This window comes from Muntiacus reevesi, chromosome 1 (genome assembly GCF_963930625.1).
Source record: "Muntiacus reevesi chromosome 1, mMunRee1.1, whole genome shotgun sequence".
Classification (NCBI taxonomy): Eukaryota; Metazoa; Chordata; class Mammalia; order Artiodactyla; family Cervidae; genus Muntiacus; species Muntiacus reevesi.
Window position 1 is genome coordinate 260117723 of NC_089249.1, and position 15886 is coordinate 260133608.

Genomic DNA, 15886 nt, shown 5'->3' on the forward strand with positions numbered 1-15886 from the left:
CCTGCCAACCTCGCAGGGCAATTAGGCAAATGAAGAGCTGAAATAGACGGTCAGGCACTGCTCTGGTCCTGAGTGACAGCAGCAGAGCCGTTGCCTGGCTATCCTCATTCAAGACCAATTTGATAAAAAGGGACACAATCCCCCCCCAAAACGTTGTCATTGTAAGGACCAAAAAATGATTCCAAGTGATACACACCAGATGACCTTTGCAGTATTTGCCAGGCAAGAATTTCAGTGTAGCTCCTCTGTTTTAATGTGGAAGCTGAGGCAGATATTAAGAAGGGCTTTCTTTTCCTCTCATGCACACAGCAGCCTTAACAATACTTGGCTATTTTTAAAACTGAAATTGCACAGTACTGGCTTCTCACACTAATTTGTTTTTTCCAGGAAAGCCTGACTCCCTGGAATACTTATTAAAGAGCTCCGAGTCTGTTCCTGGAGGTCTTTGCAGGCCAGCCTCTCCTCCAGAGCCTAATGCCCTAATCACAGACGTCACCCAGGTCCCTCTTGGGACCTCAGTACCTCTCTGTTTCCTCCTCTCAAAATCGTTATGATGCTCTGACTTCAGTCTCTAGTGTTTGCCCTAACCCTTTTCTTTTTATTATGTCACAGAAAGAAGATAGTGGATGAGCAAATTGAGAAACTTACTTTCCCAAGAAACTAAAACTGTCGCCTTCAAAATTCTATCTGATTTACTGATTTTATTTTCAGAAGTTTACTTGCTTGTTCCTCTGAGGCTTTTGGGAAATGATTTTTTTTTTTGAAGCTACTGACTTTTGCCTATAGGAATACTGTTAACAAATATGACCTGTTTTCAGTCCAGAATAATGCTTTGGGTGAAAATATATAATAAAGGTGACCTTTTAGAATTTGGAATATAATTGGCACAATTACAGACACACAAATAAGATAGTAGGCCAGCCGGTACACGAGGTGAACTGTGCTTTCTTGCTTGACATGGGAATCAGAGGAGAGGGGGGGTTGTGGAAGAGAGGGTATGAGAAAAATATACAAGTGAGCATTAAAAAAGACATTCAAAGAAGGGTCAAGATGAGCTGAGGCAGAGAATTTGCCATATTATCTTTCACATTAAATTGAACATCTACAGTATAACTTAGAGAAAGTTGTATACTCTCCTCTCAAAACACACACATACATACACAGTTATGCATCCTACCACAGAAGTCATTCTGATTTGCTGATTTCCTAAGATTTATTACACACAAATTTATCTCCTTTAATTCCCTATCATAGTATTAAAATTATATCACTAAGAATTCATTCCAGTGTGTTATGATATTAACTATCCAATGACCCAGTTTTAAAATGCAAACATCCCCAGGGGGAGGGTGGGACAGACAGTGCTGGGGATAAATAATAATAACAACAGCAGTTCCTTTTCATTGAATGTCTGTTATCTGCCAAGTGCCCTCCTAAGCACTGTGCAAATCCTGGCGCATGCAGTCTTTACAGTAATACTGTGAAACGCAAGCTTCCATTTTCCCTGACACAGTCACCTTGCTGGAGGTCACATATCTAAGAAAGCAGCAATGTTTGTGTTTGCTTCAGGCAAAAGTAGCACCTACTTTGAACTGCACTTATTTTTCGGAAAGAGAAATCTACTTATTTGTTTTGTTACCTTTTTTATTTAGGCTCTTTTACTTGAACCTACTATGCTCTTAAACCTTTGACTTGCGCTTTATGTGAATATAAAACTTTTCCCCCAAGACTGAAGTATGAGCAGTCAGATGGCACTTTCCTTAGCCTACTTCTGCTCTGCCTCGTTTACAATACCCTGCTGGTGCCATGAGCACTGCCATGGTGGCTCACGCGTGGGTACACAGATGTGTGGGTACACAAACGTGTTCATATATACACACCATCTTTAATTAAAATCAGTGAGGACATTCACATCTTCAGTGATTTGTGATTAGAATAAAGTGCATATATCAGCGAATACTTGCCAGTACCCCATATTGGCATTAATGCAGTCCAGGTAGGAGAAAGCAGAAATGATCATTGTTACTCTGCTGGTATAACAGCTGTCTTACCAAAAGACATGAAAATAGACAAGCAAGCTTTAGGGACACACTCTTCAGAAGTCTAAGCAAACTAGAGGTACACACGAGGCATTGCACACTGGACTGAGGTTTGTGAGGACGCGGGCTCTGCCAGCTCTCTATGTGCTGATGCTCAGGGAAGACCTGCTTGTTTGCGTTTGTAATGATGTCTTCTCTGAGTGTCTAGATATTTTTGGATAAAATCTTTCAGTTTTTTATAGGAGCAAAATTTAGAAAATTTGGGGACTTTTATACAAACAGTTATTGTTGGCCTTGAATTAACATTCTGAGTTCACCTGCAACTCACACACTGATGGCCTCCTTTTACAGGCTACCAAACTTTGGAACCATGATGCTGCAGCCAGCTTCAAGATGAGTTCCTATGGAAATGTCTGTGTTCACAGTCACAGACATCATAGGACTGTAATTTTGCAGCTCTGCTTTGGTGAAAATTGAGCTACTATTTAGAAGCAAGATATCTACCCAGCTTAAATGCCTCATAGTTTGATAGACACAGAGAGAAACTAATACTAACAGTCTAGTAACAAAGTGGCCAACTGCTATTTCTTAAATACCTATTATGCTAAAATTATTATTTAATTAGATACTGGAGAAATAAAACCAAGTGGTAAGCATGTATGCTATTTTCTGTGTCTTGAGAGGTAATGCCACATATTTCCTGAACTACTATTACAGTGGGCCCTCTATATCTGTGGCTTCTACATCCTCAGATTCAGCCAATCTCAGGACAAATATATTTGGGGAAAAAATTCCAGACAGTACTGAAAAGGAGAACTTTAATTTCAACTATTTTTGTAGCCTTTACATTGTATTAGGTATTATAAGTAATCTAGAGATTTTAAAATTAGGGGAGGATGTGCTTAGATTCGGAGAAGGCAATGGCACCCCACTCCAGTACTCTAGCCTAGAAAATCCCATAGATGGAGGAGCCTGGTAGGCTACAGCCCATGGGGTCACTAAGAGTCGGACACAACTGAGCGACTTCACTTTCACTTTTCATTTTCATGCATTGGAGAAGGAAATGGCAACCCACTCCAGTGTTCTTGCCTGGAGAATCCCAGGGACAGGGGAGCCTGGTGAGCTGCCATCTATGGGATCACACAGAGTCGGACATGACTGAAGCAACTTAGCAGCAGCAGCAGGGCCTAGATTATATGCAAATACCGCTTCACTTTATATAAGAGACTTGAACATCTGTCAGTTTTGGTATCCACAGGGCATCCTGGAACCAGTTCTGACAAGGACACCTAAGGATGACTGTACATGCTAGGTACTGTCCTTGAAGTTTCACCCATTTAGCTGTTGTATCTCAGAACAACCAAATTGAAGTCAATCTGTTCGTATACACATTTTACAGTTCTGGAAATGAGTCAGTGTGGCAAATTCCCCATCATATCAAGTGAGAAGCTGGGGATCTGGGCAGTCTGGTGTGACCCCAGAGCCTGCACAATCCACCACCATCACTGGGGGTGTCCTGGTACCCCGAGGAATGCCAGCAGCTCTCATAACTCTTTCAAGGCTTCATACAAGCTGGAGTGCTTCTCCCTAGCCTTCTCTCACTGGGTTGTAGGCATAGCACTGATCACAACACTGTTGGCACAAGACATGTGCATGTCCAAAGTCAGAATACTTTCCTCACTGCATGCCCGGCACCCAGAACTATCCTTTGTGCCAATAAGAAGGGTGAATTTAAAACTGGACCTGGGAGAAACACTTACCAAGACTAAAGGAGCTAAGAAGGGAGTTTCTATGCTGTTTATAAAGATCATGTGTTATTATGTAGAGGATGCTAAAGAGTTGATTTGTTCCTCCATTGAGGGCATCATGAAATTGACCAGGTTTCAATTTAGCACTTGAAATTTAGTTTACAAATTATAAGAATCAATACAAAGGTTGCTAGAAACTGGGCAAACCACAGAATCTCATTGGACAGAATTATTCTACAATAGACTGAATCTCCTCCTTGCTATCAAGCCTGATCTAGTTAGAGGTGGATTAATGATCAGTGGTGCAGGGAAATGAAAAAAAGAAAAGACAGGGAGTGCAAAAGTATGCTTTTTTCATTAGGTTAAATTAATTCAACTTTTAAAAATTGCTATTTTCTGAAGTAACTTTTTTTGTTATCGTTTTTACTGTTCGAATGGCCTTTATTTCATGGAATTACAACTTTTAGGTTTTTTAAAGATCATATTTTATCCTTATTTAGCAATATATTTTTAATGACAGCCTTACACTAGCTCATCACTTGTTGTGTTGTTTTTGATTGGCTTTGTCTTCTCTTTTGACTCTGCAGATGTGTTAAATTCAGAAGTCAGACCACTGACCCAAATGATGGCGAAAGAACTCAGACTATTAATGTATTTGAATTGTTCAGTGTGTGGAGGAACCACTGGGCTATTACCTAAGCCTCAGGATTTATAGCACACAATGGAGCAGAATGCAGAACTGCTTGGAATATACCCAATGCTCAAAAGAGAAGTCATGACTGGGAAAAAAAAAAAAAAAAAACAACTTTGCTCAATTATACAACAACTTCCCCTCAGGGAGTTAGCCTGTATAAACTCCAAGTGAACACAGCATCCGCTCTGTCATCTTGCATTGTTCTATGAAAGTGCAAATTACAAAAGAAGCAGAAAAGAATTTATGATGCCCTGAATTAGATGTCCAGCCACAGCCGTCATGTTGACCTCCTACTCAAGCGTCATCAATGTGCTACTTCCTTGGCGTGCTTCACTGGTGACCTGAGAAGGTGGGAAAGTCCTCGGTCAGGAGGAGGGAACTTTTCCCACCGTCTCAGGTTGTTCCCCCAGCGGCTCAGCGGTCAAGAATCTGCCTGCCAAGCAGGAGATGTGGGTTTCATCCTTGAGTCAGGAAGATATCCTGGAGAAGGAAATGGCAACCCACTCCAGTATTCTTGCTAGGAAACCCCATGGACAGAGGAGCCTGGCAGGCTACAGTCTATGGGGTCACAAAAGAGGTGGGCACAACTTTAACAACTGAACAACAGGAGGAGGACGGAAATGTGAGTTCTACAAGAAGTCTCATAATCAATACATCATGTCTCAATTTTTTCACCTACAAAATAGTAATATTTTGTTTCCTAAGGTGAAAAGTTTTTGAAAAAGTATAAAAACTATGCAGCTTGTATTACAAGTTCACCTTGGACCTGGTCAATTTTTATGGCAAAATGTAAGAAAAATAACAAACTAAAGATATCTCCTTCTCAAAGGCTGGTGAGTTCTAAAAAGTTCACTATCTCTGTGAACTTTGGAATCTAAACTTTGTGAACTGTGGGATCTAAAAAAAAAAAAAAAAAAGGATACAAATGAACTTATATGCAAAACAGAAATAGACCCACAGACATAGAAAACAAACCTATGGATACCAAAGGGAAAGGGGAATGGAGGAATAAACTAGGAATTTGGGATTAACATGTACACACTAGTATATATACAATAGATAACCATCAAGGGCCTTCTGTGTAGTATAGAAAATAATACTTATATATACAGAGAACTATACTGTAATGACTTATAAAGGAAAAGAATCAGAAGATATACATACACATATATATATACATATAACCCTGAATCACTTAGCTGTACACAACAGTGTAAATGAACTATACTTCAATTAAAAAACAAAGGTCACTATTAGGAATGAGAACAGAGCCGAGGGCAGGAGCAACAGGAAGCCCATTAATAAAGCAAATTCCCGGGGGCCCTAAACCAGATCTTCTGAATCAGAACTGAGGATGCGACCCGCCCGCCGAGCTTGACAAGCCCTGCCCCCTCCCCCAGGTGACTCTGACACAGGCTCAGTTGGAGAACCACGTGCCTAAGCCTTTAATACCAGGCATTCTTCATCTGGTGGTTCAGGGATCCAAAGCCAAGCTATCACGCCGAGGACCAGGAAGCAGACTGACCATGTCCGGACTACAAGGTCACCATGATGCCTGGTAATGCTACAGGTTTAGTAGACTAGTTGAACTTAGGGTCTTCACAATTCTCCAAATAAGCTGCATTTTATTTATTTATTTATTTTAATTAAAAAAATTTTTTTTTTTAAAATAAGCTGCATTTTAAATTTTATGAGTTTTTTTTTGTTTTCCTTCCTTCTCCGTACTTTGAAATCAACCTATTTAATTCCTATTTTCCCCTAAATTTTTCATTTCAAAGATGCTTTTATCTTTTCTCGTTTTGCTTTTCTGCTTCTGTTTCTCTATTTGTTACCTACAGACTTACCCATGCACTGTATCTTCATTTTTTTCTCTTTTCCTTATATTTATTGTATGTACTACATTACTTGGTAATTGATGTGATCATATGATTTATCATCGAAACCAGAGCACAGGGTGAACAGAAAAACTATAACTATATGGGAAAACAGTACCACGTAAATTGGGTCTATCCTAGGGAGAAGGGCGTATGTTGAGTATAATGATAGAAAGGCACAATTTAGTTTTGTTCTTTGATCTGCCACTTTCTAGTTGTGTGACTGTAAGTGAAGTCATTCAGCTACTTTGGGGTCAAATATTTTATCCATCACTTGGGATAGTTGATGACAAATATCAAAGTCTTCCACATGTTCATTGTTGTTCTTATTGGTATTTAACTTTTTCTTGCCAGAGATATCAGATCCTCCATTCTACTCACTTTGCATTTTAGGACTGTCCTCCTCAGCAAACAAATTCATGGATTTTTAAATGGATGACATGAGTAATGCTTGTTTAAGTAGCATTTTGAATCACTTACTGCTTTTTAGCTCACTGTTCTTTGCCCGCTCTTTCTTAGAGAATTTGGGACAAATTGAGAGTTTGGGACAAACTCAGCAACTCTTCACTTAATCAAAGCACATTAGCTCCAGCTGCTTGTTGACCCATCTGAACCTACTTAAGGTAATTCTTGAGGAGGAGGTTAGATGTCTCCAAAACCAGCTTTATGGAAGGGTGCCACAGTGCTTTTGTTTGTGATTGCTTTTCTAAAACAAACATAAAAGCACAAATTATATTTGGTATTTATAGTGTCAAGTCCTTCAATCTCTAGGGAGTAAGGGAGAAAGCAATGCATATACATACTAATTAGCACAGTGACTTACTTGGATTTGTTTCCGAATAACTAATACTGGCATTGCTGAACAAATAAGTGAATGAAGCATATACAGCAAGATTCTAACATTCCCAGGTTGTATCTGTGTGAAACCCTAACAGTGATGCTAGGGAACATTGCTAGCAATGAAATGCTGGGAACATTCCATTCAATGTTTATTTACATGCAATACCTTTGGTTGGAATTGTATTGAAGAGTAGGTAGTATAAACTGTGCTTTTCCAATCTTGTAAGATAATACCAGTGGATAGGTAGATATCAAAATCCACTCATATGACAAGAAAGAAAAAAAAAGAAGTTGTTAACTGTAGTAAGGCCTGTGCATTTACAATGGCAATCAGTAAAACTCTCTTCCGAGGTCATGGCAAGGAAATTCCAGACTTGCTCTCAATATACTCCAATATTCTAGTCTGAATACTAGCGGATAATTCACAGGCTGCTGGAGAGAAAAGTAGTATGAGAGATGGGCAGTCTTAGGATACCAAGGTCCTGGAGTGTTGCAGACATTGCCTCAGTAGCTTGGGCATGTTCTGTGAGCTCTATGTGCCTTCTGCAAGGTTCTCACAGCTACTCAAAAGCCTTTCAGTTACATGAGATTTCTAGGTTTGCAGAGTCGGGGCATGTCTTCTATAATTAATAGTCTGTTTCTTAACCAGAGAGTTGTTAGTAGAGGAAGTCAATAAATATATGCTTAGCAATACATTTTGATGATAACTGTGAGATTAAAAGACAATAAATCTTTTGTCTTCTTTTCTGTTTACTTTGGGGAATTTATCCTACTTTTCTTGCCCTAAAAAAATTATTTTACCATACAACATTAAAAATTAGACTATAACTAGTATGAATATTACATGGCTATGCAATTAAAATGCATCCGTCATAGAATGTAGAAAACATTCATTTTCTATCATTAGAGTAAAGAAAATGTTCAAAAATCAAAATATCTCATGAGCAATTCTTAAATTTGTTGGTATATAAATTAGCAGTGCTATAATTTCATAAACTCACTCATAACTTCTTTTCTGTTTTGATTGCTGTCAGGGTGTATTGGCATTATAATCATGATCAAATTATGGCAGTAATAAGTCTACATACTAGAGGTTATTTTGATTAAAATTAAAATTTCACTAAAATTTTGTTTCTTCCCTGGAATAATTTCCTCAAAAACAAAGCAAGAAAAATGTGTATAGATGGTAGCATTGTTCTGAAAACTTTCTTTACTTTAAAGAATAAACTTGATAGGCATACTTGTATAGGGAACACATCATTTTATAGGTTCATTCTTCCTTGAGTCATGATCAAAATTCTCAGCACAAATAACAAGCATTACACTGAATAATATAAAGTTAGACCTTAAAATATTTTTCTTAATGTATAAAATCAAATGACTGGCTGCCATTATCAGTAATACTGAATGATTTTTGAATACTGACAAGGAATTTGGCACTAAATTAAGAACTTTACAAAGATAGACATATTCCCTTGTGAATTGCAATTCAAATAGGACTTGAACACAGGCATTTTAAAGAGACTGGAAGGCCCCTTTTAGCCAAGGATAGTTATAGTTTTAGTAAGCAGTTTTTTTCTGAAGCATTGCAAAAGAATGAATATATATGAAGACTATTAAGAGTTTAGATTGCTATCTCATTGTTTCCTAACTAACATATAACATCCAAAAACAGACGAAAGTGAATAAAATACAAGTTTCCATTTTTAACTACTTTTTTACATCATTTTAAAGCCATGAAAAATAACTCTGTTCGTATTTTAATGGGCAAATATGAATAAAATCACTAGTGTTAGGACTAGGTTACATAAAAATGAGTTAAACTCCAGCTTATACTCATGCAACTAAATAAATGCAAACCTCTTGGCTACAGACTTTATGATTTGAAACAAAAAATGTTTTAATTTAAACTAGAAGTAGGGTTTATATGGATAGAAAACTGATCATAACATCACTTTGAAATAAACTGCTTTTGGAAGTACTTCTAATTAAACTTGCAAACCAGTTTTTTAAGACTATTTCATTTAAAATTTTAGCATTTCTTATAAAATTCAAAATTGCAACAGCTGTCAGTTAAACATCATATTAAAACTGAATCTAAAAATACAACTGCAAATCATCTACAGGACAGCTTTGGTGGATCACAGATGTGACAGTAACAAGTTTTCAACATAATGCGAAATCCAACTCTAAGCCCCCACTGCATCCCACATGGAATTCTAAACTAGTTAACAACAAGAATCAGGCAACTCACATATATTTTAAACGATGATCAAACTCTGAGAAGGTGTAGAATGATTTTAAATATATGTCAATCCTGACTTTTTACTAAGCACACTGAAGAGTTTTATGAGCAAAGTTTTGCTGTGGTATCTTATCATACTAAGTCATAATAAAAGAAAAACAAATCCATTCATGATCTTTAGCAGCAGAAGCTTCTCTCCTCTCCGCTTGATGCAGTCCCCACCTCTTTTGGCTGCAACTTTTAAGATATCTTCCAAGACCCTGAAGCAGGTTTACTATTGGTCCACATCCTACGTCAAAGCATGATTTCATCAGGATTCAGTTCATTGGCCTAGGGATAACAAAGGCTGTTCCAGTCCAAAAGGCTGTGTCTACACAGAACAAAAAGGGAGTATCCTGTATTCTCCAATTAACTTGGCAAATATTGACAACTAAGCTCATTAAATCAAGTTTCCAAATTGGTTTTGTGATACAAGACACAACCCAAGAATACATCTTAATAGATTTTTTAAAGTTATAGTGATCTTTGAGTGTATTTTAAGCTTTTAAAACTAAGTAATCCTCTTTTATATCTTCTTGAGCTGAGGATTTTGTTCATTCTGTAAACAACCAAAATCATTTAATCAGCCTTCTTTATAGCATGGAAGTTTAGTCGGTTAGAACTGACTACCCTAGACTCTAAAATATCTACATAATTTATAACTTTCATAAAGAATGCCATTTAAAACTTTTATGTTATATAAGTATTAGGCTTGCCATTGACTTAGAAGTAAATAATCAGTGTACAAAAATGCGGGCAGTATTATCACAAGAAATATAGAAAGTGGGTGCACATAAACCTCAAAGGTTTTTCAATGTCCTAAATACCATGAAATTACACTCCCACCCCTCCAGACATTCTCCTTCAGTTTGCTTCCAAATTCCCACCACTAGAGTTGCCAGTACAAAGTTCCCCTAGGTCTTTTCTATTTCAAACTTGAACACGTTTTTTTTTTTTTTTTAAGATATTATGGAGAGCTTCACGTCCATGCTAGTGAGAGCAGTGTAAAAATGACAGAGTTCCCAGATGAGTACTGTTAGTTAAGGAATAAATGGTCCATCATGAACAATTACATAAAGATCAGAATTTTCATCAATGCCAGGTAAATGAGAATTGTATACTATTTGTGTTCTAAGGCACAGTGGTAAAGAATCCACCTGCCAATGCAGGAGAATCAGGAGATGCAGGTTGGATCCCTAGGTTGGGAAGATCCCCTGCAGTAGGAAATGGCAACCCACTCTGGTATTCTTGCCTGGAAATTTCCATGATCAGAGGAGCCTGACGGGCTACAGTCCATGAGGTCATAAAGAGTCAGACATGACTGAGCAGCTGAGCACAATGACCTTTGAATAGTTGCGTTCACCTTGCTAACTGCAGGAAGTATGCAGAGAGATATCTATCTAGGTGATAAAATGTATGCCTGAGAGTAAAGTACATACAAAGAAAGGGATATGGTTCAGTTCAGTCGTTCAGTCATGTCCAACTCTTTGCAACCCCATGAATCACAGCATGCCAGGCCTCCCTGTGCATCACCAACTCCTGGAGTTTACTCAAACTCATGTCCATTGTGTTGGTGATGCCATCCAACCATCTCATCCTCTGTTGTCCCCTTCTCCTCCTGCCTTCCGTCTTTCCCAGCATCAAGATCTTTCCCAATGAGTCAGTTCTTCTCATCAGGTGGCCAAAGTATTGGAGTTTCAGCCCAAGCATCAGTCCTTCCAATGAATATTCAGGACTGACTTCCTTTAGGATGGACTGGTTGGATCTCCTTGCTGTCCAAGGGATATGGTAACACTGTACAATTTCCAAAAATGAACTGCTATCAAAAAATTTTTTTAAAAACCCGCCAAACTGAACAGTCATAGCCCTCAGGTGTTGGTGATAACTGCACATCTGAAAATCATTTTTAGTGTACACAATACTGCAAGGAGATCAAACCAGTTAATCCTAAAGGAAATCACCCCTGAATACTCATTGGAAGGGCTAATGCTAATGCTAAAGCTGAAGCTCCAATACTTTGGTCACCTGATGCAAACAGCCAACTCATTTGAAAAGACCCTGATGCTGGGAAAGATTGAAGGCAGAAGGAGAAGAGGGAGACAGAGGATGAGATGGCTGGATGGCATCACCAATTCAATGGACATGAACTTGGGCAAACTCTGGGAGATGGTGAGGGACACGGAGGCCTGGCATGCTGCAGTCCACGGGGTCACAAAGAGTTGGACACGACTTGGTGACTGAACAACAAATCCTGCGAATACAGAGAAAACCACTAAAGGTATAAATACCATAGGAAATAAAATGCAAATGACTGATTCAGTGTTCATTTGCAGACAATAGTTTAAAAGGCAAAAGCCCCTACCACTGAGAAGCAAGCAGGAAGAACAAGAAAAGGAGGAGGGGAAAGGAAATGAGGAATTAGGGGGAAAAGGAAGAGATGGAAAAGGAGAAAAAGAGGAGAAGGAGGGGGAAGAATACGTAGCAACTGGGCCGTGGACAAGAAGCAGTGTTCTTAGCACTAATGGACCCCTGAAAAAGGCAGCCAGCAACACAGCCGCTGGCAATGGAGGGATGACTTGAAGGACAGATATTCCAACAGAAAAAAAATGGCCAGGCTACGCAACAATCTGAAGAGATCCAGGAAAGGAAAAACCAACCTGACAGACCTTAAAGGCTCCTAAATTATGTACTGTGCCATGTGAAGCCCCAATTCAATTACCCATTGAGCACTATTATATGTCAGACAAGTAGAAATAAGGTTCAGCTTCAGATTGCAAAGCATTTATTACCCTTTGGGGAGGCTGCAAAGCAGGAGACAGAGCAGGATGCTAAGTGCATAGAGGCATCTCTGTAAGATGCTATGGGAGAAAGAGGAAGAGCTCTCTGGTAATACAGTGGGGAGGGCACCACCTGGAGCTGTGAAATGCAGCAGCCTTGGAAGGCAACTAACCCTGGTGCCTGGGAGGGGATGGGAATGGTTTCACAAAGAAAGTGACTTCTCAGCTGGATCTGAACACAAGAAGGAGATAGAGAAGAGGGGAAGGCATACTGCTGTTCGTGAGAATAGCATGTACAAAGGAAGTGAGCTATGAGAGACTTGGGCTGTTCATGTGACTGCATGTATTAACAGCTCCCAGTGACCGAAGAGGAGGATAATCAGAATGAATTGGCTGGAGATGACACCTGACAGGCAGGCAGGGGCAGGGACAAGGCCTTGCATATAATGCTTATTTCTAAGCATGCCAGTTTTTCTAAACAAAGTTCCATACCCACTAAGAGTTATTTACCTTATCCTTACACTTCTCATAATTGTCATTTAGTTGCTAAGTCTTGTCCGACTCTTTTTGACCCCATGGACTGTAGTCTGCCAGTTTCCTCTGTCCATGGCATTTCTCAGGCAAGAATACTGGAGTGGGTTGCCAGGGGATCTTCCCAACCCAGAGATCGAACTCGCATCTTCTTCTGCTTGGCAGGTGGATTCTTTACCACAGAATACCTGGGAGGCCCACATCTAATAATGCCCTAAAAATACAACCTTGTTAGAGTACATTATTAAGAGAGATTTTCTCTTTTTCTTGAAGTATAGGTGTACAGCAAAGTGATTCAGTTATGTATATATATATATACATTCTTCACATTTTTTCATTATAGGTTATTACAAGATAAGGAATATAGTCCCCTGTGCTGTATAGTAGGTCCCTGTAGTTTCTTTTATACATAGGAGTATATGTCTGTTAATCCCAAATTCCTTATTTCTTTCTCCCTGCCTTTCCTCTTTGGTAACCGTAAGTGTATTTTCTAGATTTTTGAGTTTCTGTTTTGTAAGTTCATTTGTATAATTTTTTTAGATTCCACATATAAGTGGTAGAGTATTTGTCTTTCTTTGTCTTATTTCACTTAGTATGATAATCTATAGGTCCATCTATGGTGCTACAAATGACATCATTTCATTCTTTTAATGGCTGAGTAGTATTCCGTGGTATGAATATACCACATCTTCTTTATCCATTCCTTTGTTAATGGACGTTTAGGTTGCTTACACATGTTGGCCACTGTAAATAGTGCTGCAGTAAACACTGGGTGCATGTATCTTTTCAAATTAGAGTTTTCATCTTTTCTGGATATATGCCCAGGAGTGGGCCTGCTGGATCACATGGTAGTTCTATTTTTAATTTTTTAAGGAACATCTATACTGTTCTCCATAGTGAAAGTGAAGTCGTGTCTGACTCTTTGCTCCCCATGGACTGTAGCCCACCAGGCTCCTCCATCCATGGGATTTTCCAGGCAAGAACACTGGAGTGGGTCACCATTTCCTTCTCCAGCGGATCTTCCCAACCCAGGGATCAAACCCAGGTCTCCCGCATTGTAAGCAGATGCTTTACCATCTGAGCCACCGGGGAAGTTGGCTCCATAGTGGGTATACCAATTTATATTCCCATCAACAGTGTGGAAAGGTTCCCTTTTCTCCACACCCCAAGAAGGATTTTCTTAATCATGTTATGTCATCTGTTTAGTAAGGAAGATACAAACATAACACACTTTAATAATATTTCCAATTTTTATGAAAGTAAAATGGTCTTAAAAGTAATGTGTTAACTTTCACTATTGAATTCTCAGTCTTTAGGGTGGCCAGATTAACATGATATTGCTATAAATTCAATGATTAGTGTAATCATAGAAGACATCAACATTTTAACACATTTTCATATTGGGCTATAGCAAAAGACTGTCAAGCCACATACTTTAAAGTGCTTCTAGGAATATTTTATAGGATTTGAGAGCAGAATTCAGCCCATTTCATGGACACATAACGGAATGCAAGCTCCAAGAAGGCAGAAACTGTGTTCACCAGGATATCTTCTGCACACAGTAGGAGCTCAGATGTGCGGGTTTTTCTCTGTGCACTGCAGGATGAATGGCAGCCCTCAGTGTTGGATATTATACAATATGCCCAACCATGTGCTATATAGCTCTCTAGATGTTACACACACCACACATACAACCTACCTGTTGAAGAATCATCACATTTCATATTCATTTAGAAAACAGTCATTTAATTTTCCAATGATAAATGAAGCACCTAAAAGTGCCTGGTTCCATGTTAATGTTACAAAAGTTTAAGCCCCCTCAGGACCAAAATATATATATATATTTTATTAGTCTTTGTACTCCTGGCATGTAGTGAGTTTTCAGTGAGTACTGAATGAATGAATTAAAAAGACTGGCATTTCTGTGGTTCTAAATGCAGCTGATGGAGGGTGTCCTAGAGTTAACTAAATAATTACTAGAGTCATTCAGTTATTCCATTTTTTGTGTTGATTGTTGTGACCCTTTCTGGCCTACCTCAACCTCAACCTGTCCCCTTTCAACTTTGCTGCTTGTTTGAAAAGGTAGTCTGCATAATCTGACATAAAAGGACCACTTTTGGCCAAGAGCATATGACCACCAGTACTTTCTTCCAAGTATTTCCACACAAGCTCTTAAAGTCCAGTTGTGGAACAACATAAGGCATAAAAGCTTGAAGAGCATTTGTATGGACTCTTACTGTTAACTGTTAACCTCTATCCAGATCATCAGTCCTCAACCCATCTTATTAACAGAACATTCTCACACCAATAGAAAACAAACACAGTACAAGCCATTGAAGGCCTCGTATGAGTAGAATTATTTTTCATCAGCATTTCCTATTTGATTTCTTCCAGAACATTTAAAATTGTACTAACCACCAAAGGCAGAGACAAAACAAAACCTAGGTGTGTAAAATGCACTCAAATAGGAACTAAAAAGGGAAAGAACAAGATATGAGGCCAAATTATCTATCTCATTTCCTCCTCTGCGCTAATTTAAAATCTGCTTAAGGGTCATGACTTTTGATGTACTCCTTGCATGACTATCTGACTTCTTTCATGGAAAGGGAAAGGTATGACAGGTAAAACAAAGAAGCAGCTGTTGCTAGTGGTGAAAAAGTAGAAAAGAGAGCAAGGCCAGTCTGTCAAATATAATCACCTCAGAGAGGCTCTCTGAACCCTGCTGTCCTTTTCTGCCATGCTAATGGAAGCCTCCCTGGGCTTAGAGGAGAGACAAAGACAGTGAATAGTAATTGCAGCCCTAAAGTAGGAAGCTTCGATGTCTTTGGACTTCAGATGGTAATTTCCAGCAATGAATGAATTCAGAGGCAACTATATCATCTCTTCATTCTGCTAATGCTGAAACCTGTCAAATCTAATGCCAACACTAAATCTTACCATTTTAGAGACAGTCTGCAAGTGAGCTTAGAAATGCTCACTGAATCTGGGATGCTGGACCAAGGAGTGGGGGAAGGTGGTAAAGCAGGTGGGGTGCAAAGTGACTCAAAACAAAAGAAGGTCATTGTCATTTCAGGAAGTGAAAGGGCAGGATAATGTTTA

At 38.8% G+C, this 15886-nt stretch overlaps 1 protein-coding gene across 1 annotated transcript in view; it reads right to left on the reverse strand.

Annotated features, from left to right (window-relative positions):
- Positions 1 to 15886, reverse strand: part of HAPLN1 (hyaluronan and proteoglycan link protein 1) — a 78949-nt gene that overhangs the window by 38315 nt on the left and 24748 nt on the right. The window lies entirely within an intron of this gene.